This window comes from Struthio camelus, chromosome 4, assembly GCF_040807025.1.
Source record: "Struthio camelus isolate bStrCam1 chromosome 4, bStrCam1.hap1, whole genome shotgun sequence".
Taxonomy (NCBI): Eukaryota; Metazoa; Chordata; class Aves; order Struthioniformes; family Struthionidae; genus Struthio; species Struthio camelus.
In genome coordinates, this window is record NC_090945.1 from 68142394 (window position 1) to 68158520 (window position 16127).

The following is a 16127-nucleotide window of genomic DNA, read 5'->3' on the forward strand; positions in this document are numbered from 1 at the left end:
GCTAGTTAAGCTTTACTGAAACTCTGGGTAATACATCAAATCACCTTGCTACATGACGTGGGTCGTTACAGGTGAAGGAGGAAGTGAAACTTCTCTCATTGAATCAAAGTAGCCAAACTGCAACCCTATTGTGAAGGTACATTAGAAAAAGGTACAAGTCTTTATAATTCCTGATACATTGTATAGCCTATGATTCAACATTCAACCATTCATTTACTCTCTTCAAGTCTACTTCAAAATTTGCATCACTACATGAAAGTTTGTACTATGACTTACTATCTTAAAAAATAAATGTTCCAATGCACAAAGCACTGAAAATTAACATCTCACATATGTGCTATATTAAATTCTACACTCCACATATTTTCCAAAGGGCTGGTTACCTTATACCTTTTTGTTTTCACACATATCTAAACCAGTACAGGTGTGTATGATGGATTTAAACATAGAAGGAAAATAAGGTGAAACAGAGTAGGGAGCAAAGACAGAAGTATTGGTGAATTAAGTCACTGTATTTTGCAATTTATAAACTGGTTTATTTTGCCATCAGTAAACAAAGACTGCAATTTATACCTCATATCAACATATTCAAACACCACAAGAAGGGAAGAACAGTGCCTAAAGTCTAATTTGAAACATTTTAAGTATCTGTCATTCACTTCGATGGATGAGGTCTAAAAAAATGTAATATGACTTCTGGTGCCTTATCCAATCTTGTAATTACATGTAAACATTTTAATGAGGGAATCAGATCAAGTTTTCAGGGCATTTGTCTCCCCTTTGGGGCTTTTATTCTTATGGCTCCTCTGTACTACTCCTATAACCGCTTTACAAATCATTGTTTAATTCAGAACTATCCAAAGAATTAGTAAGTCAAATATTATTTCTGGTGCAGATTTCATTCTGTAAGCTACACGTATTCAATAATTCATTCGCTATTTGGGTTTGCAATAGTGATAGGAGGGTTATGAAAAGCTTTTGACCTTTATGATTAAAAACTCCAAAGATAGAAGAATTTTGATTAAGTAAAAAACTTTATAAAGTTACATATCCAAGGGCAGAAAGTTCCCTGGATCAACAGAAAAAGTCTTGCAGTTAAGACTCAGACTCAGGAGACCTTTGCTCAGTTTACGGTACTGACACAGAATTCTTGTCTGATCACTGTACAAGGCACTTGAGATGATTCTCAGAAGTAATTAGGCTTTGCAGTGTTCAGGGTCATGCAACTGTGTCAGGTTGAAAGTTGAGATTTCCTGCTCAATACGCAGGCTGAGGAAGGCATCTAAGGAAAGGATCTTCATGGACAGAGAGGAGTAAAGCACAGGAAAGACTTGAATGCTTATTAAGTATGCCAGTAGGGTTTCTCCTCTATAACCAGAGTACAGTACAAAGGCAGGTGACTTTCAGGTTCTCAAAACACCTATAAAATGTAGCTGAATTGGCAAGAAAAGCAGATGATGATCAAGCTGAGTGTCTAGTTGTGCGATTTCAGAGGCATTCAATTTGGATATGCCCATTCATAAAGCTTTGGTACCTGTAGTCAAACACCTTGTTTAGCCACTGGTTTTAAGATGTCAGTAACATCCAGAAGGGTGGGATGGATAACCTCAGGGCTAATTCAAAACCTCGGAAAGTTAACAAAATCCTTCCACAGACTTCAGTGAGCTTTTTATCAGCAGGCAAGAGCCTCAAGTCCTGTTCAATAAGAAATAATAACTCACAAAGGCTATTGTAAAAGGTAAAGTTCTCCACATCTGGATATATTCAATATAGAAATTCCATATGGTCATTTTAATTGAACTACAATAAGTGATAAGCAATGATTGTTTGTACTTTGTTGGCTAAAGAGTGAATTTGCAACCACTGCTTGTTATGCTGATCAATATCATCTTATTCTTATCATTTTTGATTGGATCAATGTGGAAATTCAGTATTTAATGATTTACGGGACAGGGATCCCTAACTCCAAAACCTTCAGGAGAGACTGCGGTGAACCTAAGTGAATGGGGCAGGACCAGAAGCAGCAGTAGTATACCCAAGCCATTTGGCCCACACCATAGAAATTTTCCTAGTATTAAAAAAACAACAACAAGAAAGATTTTATTGAAAAATAGACATGTTCTTCCCTCTCACTATTAAACATTTAAGGAAATTCCTATTTTTCCCCCCGTAAACTTAAAGGTATATTCACTTACATGTTTACAAGGAACCATTAGCCAGCTGAAGTCTAGTTAAGTGCTTACTTCACGCATGTGCAAGTTGAGATAAAAATGTTATATTCCTATGCCAGCTGGTACCTCTCTCAGTTGCACATCTACTTGTTTTATAACAGAAATAAAATATTCTAACATGCTGCACATTAACACACAAGCATTAGTTCATCTTGTTAAAAATTCTCTGCCTAGTGACTTTTCTTAAAAGTTCTCTAGTGAGCATATATTTTGAAGCGTCAAGTCCTTCTTTTCTATACAATCTTCCCTGCATTCCTTAGTATTAGTTTGAATAGAATTGCATAAAATATACTTCTGTAGCCAATAAACCTTTGTGCAGTCAATTCTTCTTTTGACATTTAAAATATCCATTTCTCTCTTTGGAGCCAATATAGTCAATATGCAAGTTAGAGACAAGTTTTCTAGTAATGATCAATTTTGTTATGAAACACATTTCAGATACACCTTTCAAGTTATCCTCAGGCACAGATATTCATGATCACAGTTTGGCTTGCAGACTCTTTGTGCCAGGTGATAAGCAAGAAGGGAGGGGGGAAACAAAAAAATCACAGCACTGTTGTTATATCCCAGACTGAATCTGCAGATTGGCAGTTACAAAATAGCATACCTCAAAACGTGGGCTGGAATTCATAGAAAAACAATGAACACAGAGCTTACAGATGTCATTTTTCAGAGTCGTTTGGTGAAAATAAAAAACCATACTTCAAATGCTAGCTTTGTATTCACTCACAGCATTGATGAGTCTCGGAGTGTTCAGCACTGCCAACAAAATACGAGACGCATAGAAGGTGACAGGGAAGGGACAGGCTTCTAAGCAAGTAAGGCATACACCTGGATTTAAAAAAAAAAAAAAAAAGCATTCAGATAAAATGAATCACTTCAGCTCATCTATAGAGGTTCATTCCATGGCTGCTTGCTTTACCTAGCAGAACTCAGGATAATCACCACTCCTCAACTACCAATAGTCATCCTCCATATTTCATGCTAGCCCTTTCCTTTAATGTCTAGCTGGATAACTGCCATTAAATCTCTGTTAGAGATTCGGCTCTGAAAAGTCAACATTTTTAGACACAGATTTTTAATCTCTCCTTTTTCTTCAGCATAAAATGAGCTTTAATACCTTCCTCACACACTCCAAAGCCCTTGTATTTCCTCTGCCCTTCTCACCATGCAGCACGTTACTAAAAAAAAAAAAAAAAAAAACCTCTCAAGCAACTTAGCTCACCCTTTGCCATCTTTGACAGATTTTCCAAACAGAAAAGTTTTAGAAATACGTTATTAAAACAAATACGGTTGTTGGTTTTCTTTGCACACCTGTTAAAAAAAATATTTTCCCTTTAGAGAAAAAAAATCAAACCAGTCAACAACCCCACACCTCCAGACCAAACCTAGTCTCCTCCCAACCAGGTAGAGTTACAGCATTGCAGTTTACTGTTCAGCAGCTGTGCTTCTTTTCCAGCTGTGTGCTTAAAGGGCTCTCATCATTGAACACATAATGTCTCCTAGCCTCATCCTTTTGGTTTCTATGCACCCATCCTTTCACAGGTAGCTTCCATCACCTGTGTTTTCCTTCTCATTACATATATATGCAACCGCAAAGCCCTGGCTTTTCTCCCCTCATTCTAGCTTTATCAACTGGCATGCAAGACCTTTTTTCAAATAACAACCTTCCCATCACAGCACCCTTATCAGCATTTTTCTCTTCCTAACAGCATCCCACTTGGAGGCAAAATAAGTCATTACTGTAAATGCTTAACGTTTGCTTAACAGAAATCCACTGTGATAGATACAGCCATGACTGGATTTACAGAGGCTCCTCAAGAAGAAACTAAGCTCATGTATTTGCAGAGGTAGCCCAGGCAAGTCACATACATATATCTACACAGTATCCCAGACAATTGTCATGGTAATTTCAGTTTTAAGCTCAACAGAAAAACAATATGTTGTATCCTGCTTGTTTGCTAGGCCTAAGATTTTATTCAGTACATCTCTAAAGGAAAGGATCCAGCATGACATTTTGCTACTGTATCACAAAGGTTCTTTCAAATCCAGGGCTCTTTGCAGGTTATTAAGTCAAAAGTCAAGAGATATTTGCCAAAGATTATTTCATCTTTTAAACTTCTTTTTTTTTTTTAAGGCATTGAATTACCTTCAAAATTAGAACAACTGAGCAATTGCAGAACATATTTTGCCATTAATGTAATTGCTTTCAGCCATATTTCTTGGACTTTTTGTATTTGACAGAAAGAAGGAAGAAATCACGCCAATTTATTTTATGTAAGCACTGAACTTGATGAACTCAGCCAATTACAGGATAGCCTTGATCAATTTGTACCAGAAGAGAAGTGAATCATAAGTTTTTATCTGGAATGAATTATCAAAGGAATATGATAAAACATTAACATTAATCTTCATCATAGTAAATAGCGTAGCCATTACTTAATGCTGTTAGCTTGCGCTGCAGGTTATACAGATGCATACTGAGACATTGTTCACTACAAAGAACCTCAGATGGGGTTTTTTTTCAATCTTTTCACTGCATAGGGCAGCCGCATCTCTCAGAATACCATACAGTAAGTAGCGTACCTCAGCACCTCATGGCGTACGATAAGTGCTAGACAGACTGTACGCAAAATGTGTCTGATAATTTTCACCCTCCTCCTCCAGCCACCCACAAGCCACTTACTGCCTGAGTTTCTTTCTCTCTCAAGTTCACCACAGTAGTGAGGTAGCACAATCAGCTGAACAGTTAGTCTGAGACCTCACGACCCACAAAGCTAGCTAGCTAGTATACACTTCCCTCCGAAAACCTTGTTCAAAACCAGGCCAAGTCCTATAGCACAAAACACATTCCTTGCCAGATGGTTTCCAGCCCCCTCAGCTGCTCCAATATTTGGCCTTTGTCTCTCAGATTACATCTCGCATACCAGCTATCCAGAGATAGAGTTTAATACCATTCACCTTCTAGTGTAGCCACCTGGCACAGTAAGGCTGATTCCAACTAGCACCTTATTTCTGGGTCTTCTGTCAGAGCTCATGTAAAGCAGCCAATTCCACCTCATGCCTGTTAATTAGAAAGCACACCTCTCAAGTCCTTTCTGTAGCTGAATGAGTTAGCACCCATGAAAGGTGTCTCTACAAATTCAGAGCCCATTTCCCCTGCCAATTTAAAATTAACTTTTTAAATGAAAAGAAAGTTTTTGCCCTTATTTTTTATCCTTACTTCACTTTCTCTATTTGCTGAGTCAGAAGTGCTCAGATGTCTTCCCAGTTCAGCTTCATGCCCTGCCCTGAATGGTGGCAAAGATCTGCCTCTCCTGCCCTTGGTAGTGCCGCCAGCAGCTTTTAGTGCTTTCTCAACAAGGAGGGCACAGATGTGATGACGTGCTTTATGGCTTCTGTATTCTGCAATGTTCCTGACTGGCCATTATTCTCATCGGTATGTCGCATTTTCTCTCTTGTTCCACCTCTTGCATTCTCTTTCCAGCTTGCAGCTTCTAGAAGGCACTTTTTCTTCTCTGTTTCTTAAAAACCTCTTCACAAAGTTTGTCTTCACTGCTGCCACCGTCTCCTGACCCCCCCAGCATCCAAAAACCCAAACCCATTGCAGAAGATCAAGACCAAAACCATTTTCATTAGCTTACCAACTATCTCATCATCGCATCCAACATAACTGGCTCAGATCCATCAACAAACCACAGCCTGTCAGCCCTTATTTCATCCAATTTCCTACAGGAGCAAACTACCCTCTTCCCCTAGAGGTCATTACCTCTTAAATCATGCACAGATTGGATGGGGGAGCTGAACAAGTCTGATTAATCCCAGAATTTTGGTATTTTGTGGGACAGGCAGCCTGTTAAAGACATGTATGGTATAATTTAAGTAGAATTAGAATTTTCAGGGAATGGCTACATTTCCGGTGTTTGCAGCTAAGGAATCAAATATACATAGAATAGAATCTCTGTAAATTATTACCCTGTTCTCTCTAAAACTTTATTCAGCCTTGAGCACAATAGAGCCTTCTGTTGGAATACTTGAAAAAATGATTCGTTTTTGGCTGTACTCAGAAGCACAATTTTGCTAATATAACTTTTATCTTAGCTTTTAGAGACCTTTCCTACATCAGCATACTTTATCAGCACAAAGCTCAAGTTACAATTCCCCACAAGCATACACAGTACATTCTGAAGATGCATGCAGGACAGTTTCATTCTAATCTGTTTATAAGGGAGGTACATACACCTTTGTTATGTGCAACAGAAGGCAATAAAACAGAACTATGGTGTCTTACCAAAACTTTTTTAACTGCAGGTTTTCTTGTTAACCTCTGAATTTTAAAAAGATTCAGTAATAAGATTCAGATCTTTAAAAAGATGCCTAAGAATCAGTACATTTTAACTGATTGTTCCATCATAACATTTCTTGCTGCTAGCCATTAGGAAATTCCATTAAATAAAATATTCTCTTGCAAAAAACCTTATCCAGAGATTTTGTGTAGTACTCCAGTAATCTACTGCAAGCTAACTACCAATGGAAAGGAGCGTGCTGAAAGCAGCCAGTAAGTAAAAAAAAGTAGACATCACTATTTATTAGAGGTTGGACTTAGTCAGGGTTAGCTAAAGAGATTTGATCCATAATCATGGGATTTATTATGGGAGACAAAAAAATTCAGGTTAATATGTGAATGTGGTTCTCGTACTTACCTTGGGGAGAGAACTCAAGTACAAGTACAGCTATTCTTGAGCCAGACTTTTATTTGCTGTTATGGAGCAATGCCATTTGGAAAAGACTTCATGGACTTCTGTGTCTATTAATGTGTGACTAAGGAAAGAACAATATTATCTTATTTTACTTTGGAAAGATATTATTCCCAGTAATATCCACGCTCATGTGAACTGAGGGTGTTAAGGACATTAGCGTGTCTACTTCAAGAAGAAAAGATATAAAAAACTTCCAAATTTAATATAAGTCATTTAAAAACTGGTTTAGTTGCAAGCTCATTCCCTTATAAGGCACCTCACACAGTCAGTTTATAGCATTCTTATACAGATCTTAATTTTGATAAGAGTTACAATAGGGTGACTTGCTTGTACACAAAAGGGTTTAGCTAGCTTCAATACCCTGTATCCTACTGGGTATCCCTAGAGAATTCCTAGAATAGAGCAGTGGCAGTTCACTTCAAGAAGCAAAAAGGTGAGTGAAGTTACAAACTAAACTGTCCCTGATCTTCTACTTGAGCATGAACTAGGTAAAATATAATGTGATTGTAAGATAGCTTTGTAATAGAGACCCCTTTGCAATTCTAACATAGAAATGGTTATTCAGTTTGAGTGTTCATGGGTTCGAGCAGTTAAGTTCAGGTTTCCTGAGCAACGGTGGCAATATTTAAAAAGTTTTTGCTCTATGCAGAGGGACAGAAAACCACCTCCTTCTCGTAATTATTTTGATGGACGCTAAAAGCAACACAGCTTTCTTCACAATGCTCTGTCAGTATTTTCTTGGTGACTTTTTTTTTTTTTTTGGTAAAATGGTGCACAAACAGATAAAAGTCATGCTAAAATCTGAAAGCTCAGGTTCCAAGTATAGAATTTTTTTAAAAAGCAATTTCCGTAGTAAGATGAAATGTCAGCATTCTGGAACTAAACGTGACACAGAGTTTTTAAGATCTTACAAGATTTATATTTGACCTTTCAAAGAAGAGAGGATTTCCAAGAAAATGATTTGTCTCGGGGCAGCTTTTTGGGTATTCTGAGCAATATAATCATCAGAGCCATTTTATCTCTGTTTTGGTTAGAGGAGAGAAAGTTTTGCCTCATAGCTTCATTAAATGGGTCCACTGCTACTAAGTACACTACTAAGTGTAGGTTCTGACCTGCAGAGCCCACTCCACTCCGTGTGTTTGGAGTGAACTGCCAAATAGCAATCACTCCATTGGAAGCATCTCATTAAGTAAAGTTTACTTAACTTTAACATTATAGTTTGGATGTTCTTTATCAATAGGTTCTTATATCAATTATGCCCAAACTCCTTTTTTCCATGTCTTGTTTTTTCTTTTTGGAAATGCTTTAAATACTGTATAACACATTTTTTAGCTTAGTGATGGCCTGCTGGTGTCCTTGAAAGAAGATCCAGATTATTTACTTGTGTTGTTTGTACGTGGACAGTATGCTGAGATTGGCCAGCTATATATACTACCCACCCACAGTCTGTCACCTTGCAGACCGCAGCCAGAGCCTAAGAAACCATTTTGCTAGCTGCTGTATAAACCCAATAGAACACCAAATCAAAGTTTTTTTCATTCTATATAGAGAAGACAAAACAGTAAATCTTTTAAATTGCAGTGGTGTTTCTTCATATCTTTCTGTGACTCCCGATATTTACAGTAGTATCAAGTCCTCAGTTGATCTAAATCAACATGTTTCTATTGGCTCTATTGTTGATTAGTTGAGTTAACACATTTTGCATCACCTGAGAAACCGATCCTTTTTTATTTCTATACTCACATTCAGACTTTTAAATTTAATTTTAAACAATAGGAAAAAAAATTACCTTAAATATTGTGTTATTCATACGTGTATTCATATATGTACACAGGGAATGGCCAGTGATATGTGCTTCCCACCCACAGTCTGTCAGTTGCATTTATTCCAAAATACATTGCACAGCTACCAGCTGTCAATCATAAACTCTGTGGGCAAAGAGCAGTTTATGAATTTAAAAATATGAGAGAACCCAGTGTCTTGCGGAAATGCCAGCACAGATGTTGATCAGTGCTATAAACAAATATTCATTGTTTTCATTTGTAGTGTTTTTTTTAATGTACTGCACAACACTTTTTAATAAGAAATAAGGAATTAGTTGATAATTTGGCATAAGAACAAACTGCTGCTTTATTCAGTTAATTCAGCACTTACAATATTTTGTTTCTTGCCTTAAGAGAAAGCCTAGTGCTTTCATAAATTATCCTGCTTTTCCATTTAATTTTTAAAGCAACTTAAAAGAGAGGCTGTTCTAGGACTTAAAGGCCTGCGCATCAGAACTGTGAAAGCTACTGGAGGCCATTTAACCAGGCCACCGAAGTGAGCACCAGGGAGTGGAGAGACACTAATACAGCTTCTATAATACAGAAACAATTAAGAGAGCAGATAGGCTTGTTACTTTAACGGTGATTCTGGAAAGTTTTCAATCTCCGATTAAAAATGAGAAAAACTGTACCGGTACAGATTCATCAAAGACAGTGAGAACAAATATATCTGTATATTTATATATATGTATCTGGATATCTGTAGTTCTCCAACCCAAAGAAACGCTTTGTTATCAGAGGTCAGGAAGCATTACAAGCCTAGGTATATCACCCTTCCTTTCTGAGACGCAGGAGAAGAGGGAAGTGGAAGACATGATGGACCTCTCTTAATTCTTTATACTTAAAAGAAAGTGAATGGTTCCATACAGTTATGTACGGCCACAGTCCAGTTTATCAAGTCTTCCATTATCACCTTCTCATAGTTGCATTGCTGTTACTTTCTTCTCTACTCAAAGTACATAAAAACACACGGCTTAATAAAGTGTCTCCCAAAGAAAGCTTCTCTTAACTTGAAAGCTGTCATTTGCCTGCTATAAAGAGGAACATCCTGTTCTGCAGTTTACTCTATACGATAAATATATATCAAAACAGCAATGTTTTCATCACAGCGTAGGGCAGTTTACAACATAATGCTCTTAAAATTTCCAGGTATTAATTTCTAAGTGTTTATATCAGACAAATACATTGATCAGCTTCACAGAACAGGTTGTTTTCCCTGGCTCATTTCTATGTCCACAGACATCACTCATGCTTTCCTAACACCTGCTGCCTTTGAAAGACACTTTGAATTTTTGTCAGAGAAGGATGAGTATTAAAGGCCTTCAAATATAGATAGATACCAAAAATTTACCTACCACAATTTGAATTGTGCTTTTGTACGCCATAATTTTAAAAATTTGGTTGCAATCCTTATAAGCTAACACTTGCATCTTGCACCTCGCACCTCGTTAAGTATAATAAAATATTTAGCAAGTGATATTTTCCTTTCTTCCTAGAAGGTTAGAAGGAAAAAAAAATTCAAACTCTTGTTCTCTTCCTCTTCTGACTTTTCTTTCTGAAATGTTTCTATGCTGGTGGAGAATTAAGATTGCACGGATATGCTTGCAAATACATTCATATGAACAGGAAGCAAAACCCTTGGACAGTCAAGTGAGATCTGATTTTTTTTCTCTTCTCTCCTTCTTTACCAATGTTCCACTTCATGTTCACTATTCACAAAATTTGCACACTACACTGAAGACGTGTGTTAAATAAAAATGCTGTCCGTCAACGGTCTGTAACTTGTCTCATAGACCTAACTCTCTGACAAACTCTGCATCTTTATTTAACGAATCTTTATTTAATATGAAGAAGAGGTAGAGGAAAATACTATCTTTTAAAAAAAAATCCTGTTGGGAAAATTTTCCAATCGGAAATTAAAACTAGATAATTGAAGAGAACAGAAATTCACTGCTAAAATTATCTAATATTTATCCCAGTAGTGCTTCATAAGTAAATTCTCCCTTAAAGCTGACATCTGTGTCCTGCAATTTCCAATGAAAAATGTTATCTTAAAATATTTTAGAGTATACACTAATCTAGGGATCGGGGGCTCTTTGACTGAAGATTTAAAGTGCAAACTTAACAAAATAATACTTTTATGGGGAATATTTCTTCTACTCTTTTTGAGGAAATCAGCCTAATGCAGGTGAGTCTTCTTTCCTTCCAGTGTATTTTTTTTCAAATTCCTATGAATTTATGACTGTTCTCCTTTTTTGATATTTAAACTTTAACCCTTGATAAACTCTTATGATCAGTGATGCTCTGTTGCAATGAGTTCCACAGAGTAGTTCTGCTTTCCACTTTAAAAGTATTTCCATTTATCAAGCTTATCATTTCAGTTTTGTCTTGTTTTATCTCTTAGTACAGTCCACCAGTCCCTTATGAGAAGAACGGCAGAAAAATAAAATGCCACAAGGTGAAAGGGGCAGGTTTGTTTCATCTAGATCTTTGATTTAATAAAATATGAATATTCAAATTCAATAAAGAGGTACTCAGTAAATTTCAGCATCAGATTCAGGTATAGATTACACATTGTTGCTTAGACTACAACATGCCTATTACTAGAAGGTGACATATAAGTATTAATGAATCCAACTTTCAAAATATGTTATTATAATACCATTAGATTAATAATATATATTACATTACCATGTATACTATACATAATTAATATATAATGTATATTATATATAATTAATATATATTATGTATACATATTTGTTTGTGCTAGATGTTGTTGATGGTGGGGAAATGGGATGTACCTGTTGTTTCACTGCTTAGAAAAATGTATATTACAGCCAGCTGCTGGCAGAGAAGTTCCACTGAGATGAAATTTAACCTAAGACTTTGAGTATTATCTGTCTAATAGTTAATATTTTCATACTACCAACAGTTGTGATGGTACTTTGGAGCTGTTGATTCAGCACCATTTCTCAGGCTTTTGTTTTTTGGACAGTAGAGCGTTTTTCAGATCAATAAAAGATGAAGATGAACCGTGATAAATTAATAGGTTTTAAATTCCCTTTAAATCTAGTTTTATTATCACATTTTTTATTGTGCCAGTCCTTCAGGGCATGGAGAAACTGTCTCATCCTTCACATCCAGTAGCATGGCTATACTCTCTTGCAGTAAAAAACACATCAATATCATACTTATTATCAATAAACCAGAGACACTGTGTTTTCTGGCAACTGAATGATAGACTTAAAAATTAAGAGTTCTCTTTCTCTTACTAGAAAAATCATTTTAACCCAAGTGTTTCAGTCTTTCTGTAAATAAAAGGGGCTCTCGTTTCACCTCTCACAGATACAAAGTTTAATCAATGGGTAAGGTGTTCTGCTGGTGTTAGTTCTTGCTTGAATCACTAAAGCCCTGTTTTTCCAAATCCTAGGATTTAGCGATGTTACTTGAGTCTTGAAATGGTATGGAAAAAACCTATATTTTAATCATCTATTTATAACCTACAATTTTTATGTTAGGTAGATCTTTTTTACTCTCAGGAAAATTACCCCCAGCTTTTATGAAAAGAACTGGTTGGAGAATTTAATAATAATGTCTGTCGAAATATATACTAATATTAACCTCTGCCCTGTCAATAAGAGGGTATGGAGGCAGATTAGTTCTTACAATTAATTATCTTTTTATTTCATTGAAGTTTTGTCTTTTTTCTGCTTTTGCACCTCATTAGTCATGATCAAAGTGTCTTCCTCTTAATAATGCCTTAATGTGACGCTTTGATCACATTTTCTGACTAATCTGAAAGTCCATTAACTGAATTACAACAGAGCCTGATGCATTTGGAGCCTTGAAGTTTTTGGATCCATTTTCCTGCGGCCCTTTTTCTCCCACTAGCTCTGGGCACTTAATTGAGGTTCCCAGAAGCCTAGCTGCCCTGGACCTCCTCTATAATTGACAGAAAGAAACACCTCCACTAAAAAATGAGTCAGATGCCCCCTGAAGATGATTTAGCTCTTCTGTGAGACAAATTTTTCTCTGGCAGTTTCCACTGACTACAGAAGGAGACTATGGCAACCAGGATCAGAACTTAGGCAACTTGTTTTGGTTCCTAGAAATAACTAGGATGACTTTGGGCTGTATTTTACAAATTTGCCTGTGATCCTTGTCCCTGTCCCACTCATGAGGGGGTATTTTAATAATTCACAGTTATGGGTGTTGACTGACAATGAAATACATGCATCCAAGAGCTATAAGATCATCTGTGTGGGCTAGAGCTGTGCGGGCTCTAGAATAACCACCATAAGCCTACGTCATTTTTTAAACTTTGCACTTCCATACATAATATTTCCTATCCATTCCAAATACCTATATGCTTTCTTTCTCAGAGGTCTGCCTAAAGCCATCTTAAACCTTGCTGACAGAAACCTTTTATCCGAAGGAGCGGATACGCTTCAAAATTCACCCACAAAAATGTTCTAAAAGCAATGTTGTCCCATTTAAGTAGCTCCACTGTCTTTTTTTTTTTTTTCTGCCTCTGAAAACTGTTTTGTGAGGGATCAATCACATAGTCAATGGGAATAGATACAGCAAGGCTGTGTGACTGAGTATCCCATCTTCTGGAGTCAGTAATTGCTTCAGAGAATGGAGTAAAAAATCTTTGGTAATCAGTTAGGAAAACTACCAACAGGAAAAACTGGGTCAAAACCTTAACTAGCTAGAGGTTGGCTTATATCTTCCCCTCGCTATAGCCTAGTAGAAAATAATTCTAAAGAAATTTTACATGTTTCTTCACTAGACTGGAACCATATTTCAAAAGATGCCATTCATTTCATTGCTATCAATAGATAACATAGTGGGCATTATGTGATTTAAGACATAGTAGCTCTCAGCCTACAAAGCCATTAACTTGTAAATAGTAAAGGCAAGAATGTTTGTACTATGTTAGATTAAGTTTTAGGCTATAACATAGTGTGCAGTCAGTTGAACTTAAATCCTCTCACTCTGCTCCATGCAAAGTCATGCCATAGGCTGCAGCAGAAGCAATGTAATCCTGCCATTCAGGCAACGCACGGGAAGCAGGGAATGTATGCTTAGAACCAGGACTTCCTGTGGGTCCAGGCACCAATTTCTCGGACATTCTCTACTTGCCTTGTCTTAAGAGACATCTAGGGCTGAACAGATCTAGGATTAGGGATGCTAGTCTTGCTGAGAAGCTGTTGGACCACAGCTGGAGGAGAAATAAATCAATAACAAGGCTGTATGTCTTCTGACTCAATGAGCTCACTCAACAAAACTGGAGATATGACAGTTGGAAAAGTTCCATTCACACAGTGACTACTTTTGCATCACTGTAGATAATGTTCAAAAAGGTAATAAGTAATCAAAATAAAAACTAGCTGACGTATGAGGCTCAAACATTTGGTTTTTCAATGACTTTCTGAGGTTTTGGTCTGCTGGCATTTAATCAAGTTTTTTCCTCTAACTCTTGGAACATTTTCCCTATCCTGTATTTCTGTACTGTGCAGTGAGACTTCACTCTCCCATTAGGCCAGCCTTCGTATTTCTTTCCTGTTTAGTGAAAATAGACTTATTGTTAATTTGTGTAGCTGCCCAGAGACCCACAATTAGCACTTTCATTTTCTGCCAGTAGTTTAGTCACATCTAATCACTGTGAAAGGTACAGAAAATCTTTTTGGAAAATCACTGAGTTTTCAAAAATGCGTCTTGACAATTTCATTTGGCTTTCTAATTTATTGTGTTCATTTTCCCACCCCTGGCAACAGATTCTAGCTCTGATTACCATACAAACCCCAGCTGCATCCTATTCAGCTGATATATGCTCTGTATAACAAAACCACTGAGTCTTTAACGCTTAGCAAAAATGAAGGGTGGGATTTTCTAGAGAATTATGATCTGGTCCAACTCTGCTAGTGGAAATAAAACTCCACTTGGGCTGTCTTCTTCCATTCAAACCACTATAACTTGGTCCTGACTATAGATTTGTTGCGTTACTCTTATTCTTAACTAAAGATCAAATACTAACAACTCTTGAAAATTCGGTCCTGTTCCGTTAACCACTTAGAGCTAAAGTTAATTCACTTCCAAAGTGTCTTGAACTTTTTTAGTTAGTGTGATTTTCACACAAATTAGGAAGAAAGTGTTATAGGTCCAAACACAGGAGACAAAATAGCCAGTTTAGAGGTTGTTTATTTCACTTGCTGGTTTATTTGATGTTAGACGCTTATGAGGGAAAATTAGTCTCCAACATAAATTCTAGCAAATCAATCCTCTTTCTGCTGATCTAGCCAGGATAGACAAGCAGATGCATTTCCCTCTCTTGGCACACCTTCTTTGGCAGACTGCAACATCCTGCTCTGAGAAGGCAGGAATAAGAGCAAGGGCAAACAGTCAGAAAGCAGAAAAGTTGAGGAAGTTATACAGCAGAGAAATAGAAGCATTGCTGCAACAGCTTATGGCAAGCTGGGAGCAGCATGGGCTGGCTGAAATAGAGTTCAGAAGTGGGATGCAGAGGAACTATGAATACCATAGGAAGACTGCAGAAGGAGGAACTGAGAAATGTTTATGTGGAAGATGTTGTAGCTGGATGCTCATAGATTCACATTTTACAGAAGGAAGTTGAGGCAAGACAGAGGAAAACCTCAAAGCTTTTGGGACCCAGGGCTTGCAGCTAACCCAAGCTTTAAAAGAAGTAATAAAAATTAATGTTTTGGGCAGTGAGTTAACCCAGATCAAGAAATAAAATTGTTCTCTTTCTAGAAGCCTTTATAGTTAGATGCCCTGCAGTTAGAACAGCATTTTTTGGGAAGTTCAGACAGATGAATTGAGGAAAAACTTATTTACTGTGAGGGTGACAGAGCACTGGAACAGATTGCCCAGAGAGGTTGTGGAGTCTCCTTTGCTGGAGATATTCAAAACACGTCTGGATGCGATCCTGGAAAATATGCTCTAGAGGACCCTGCTTGAGCAGGGGGGTTGGACTAGATGATCTCCAGAGGTCCCTTCCAACGTCAACCATTCTGTGATGCTGTGATTTTGTGAATGTGTGTGTGCCTGTGTTTGGGGAATACATGTGTGTTTGGGGAATACATGTGTATACGGAGCCTCCTCCAAGACAAAACAAAAGCTGATTCTCAAAAACACACCTTTTAAAGGACTGCACAGGCCTTCGCTCCAAATTGCCTTTACCCTGTACTGAACTTTCCCCAAAGAACGCATGAGAAAGTAATTTGTTTTACTCTGAACTGTCATGGGTGAAGCCTCTATAGCAAGTATATGTGCAGCTACCCTCCCTT

The 16127-nt window shown here is 37.2% G+C and overlaps 1 long non-coding RNA gene across 3 annotated transcripts in view; it reads right to left on the reverse strand.

Annotated features, from left to right (window-relative positions):
- The window catches only part of LOC104143044 (uncharacterized), a 109862-nt gene that overhangs the window by 44372 nt on the left and 49363 nt on the right, over positions 1–16127 (reverse strand). For 2 of the 3 annotated variants that reach the window (XR_693831.2, XR_011141085.1), the window contains exon 4: positions 2962–3062. This is a non-coding gene — a long non-coding RNA (uncharacterized lncRNA). Of the gene's footprint in view, positions 1–2961; positions 3063–6934; positions 7053–16127 lie in introns of all 3 variants that reach the window. The other variant, XR_693830.2, reaches the window with a different exon arrangement.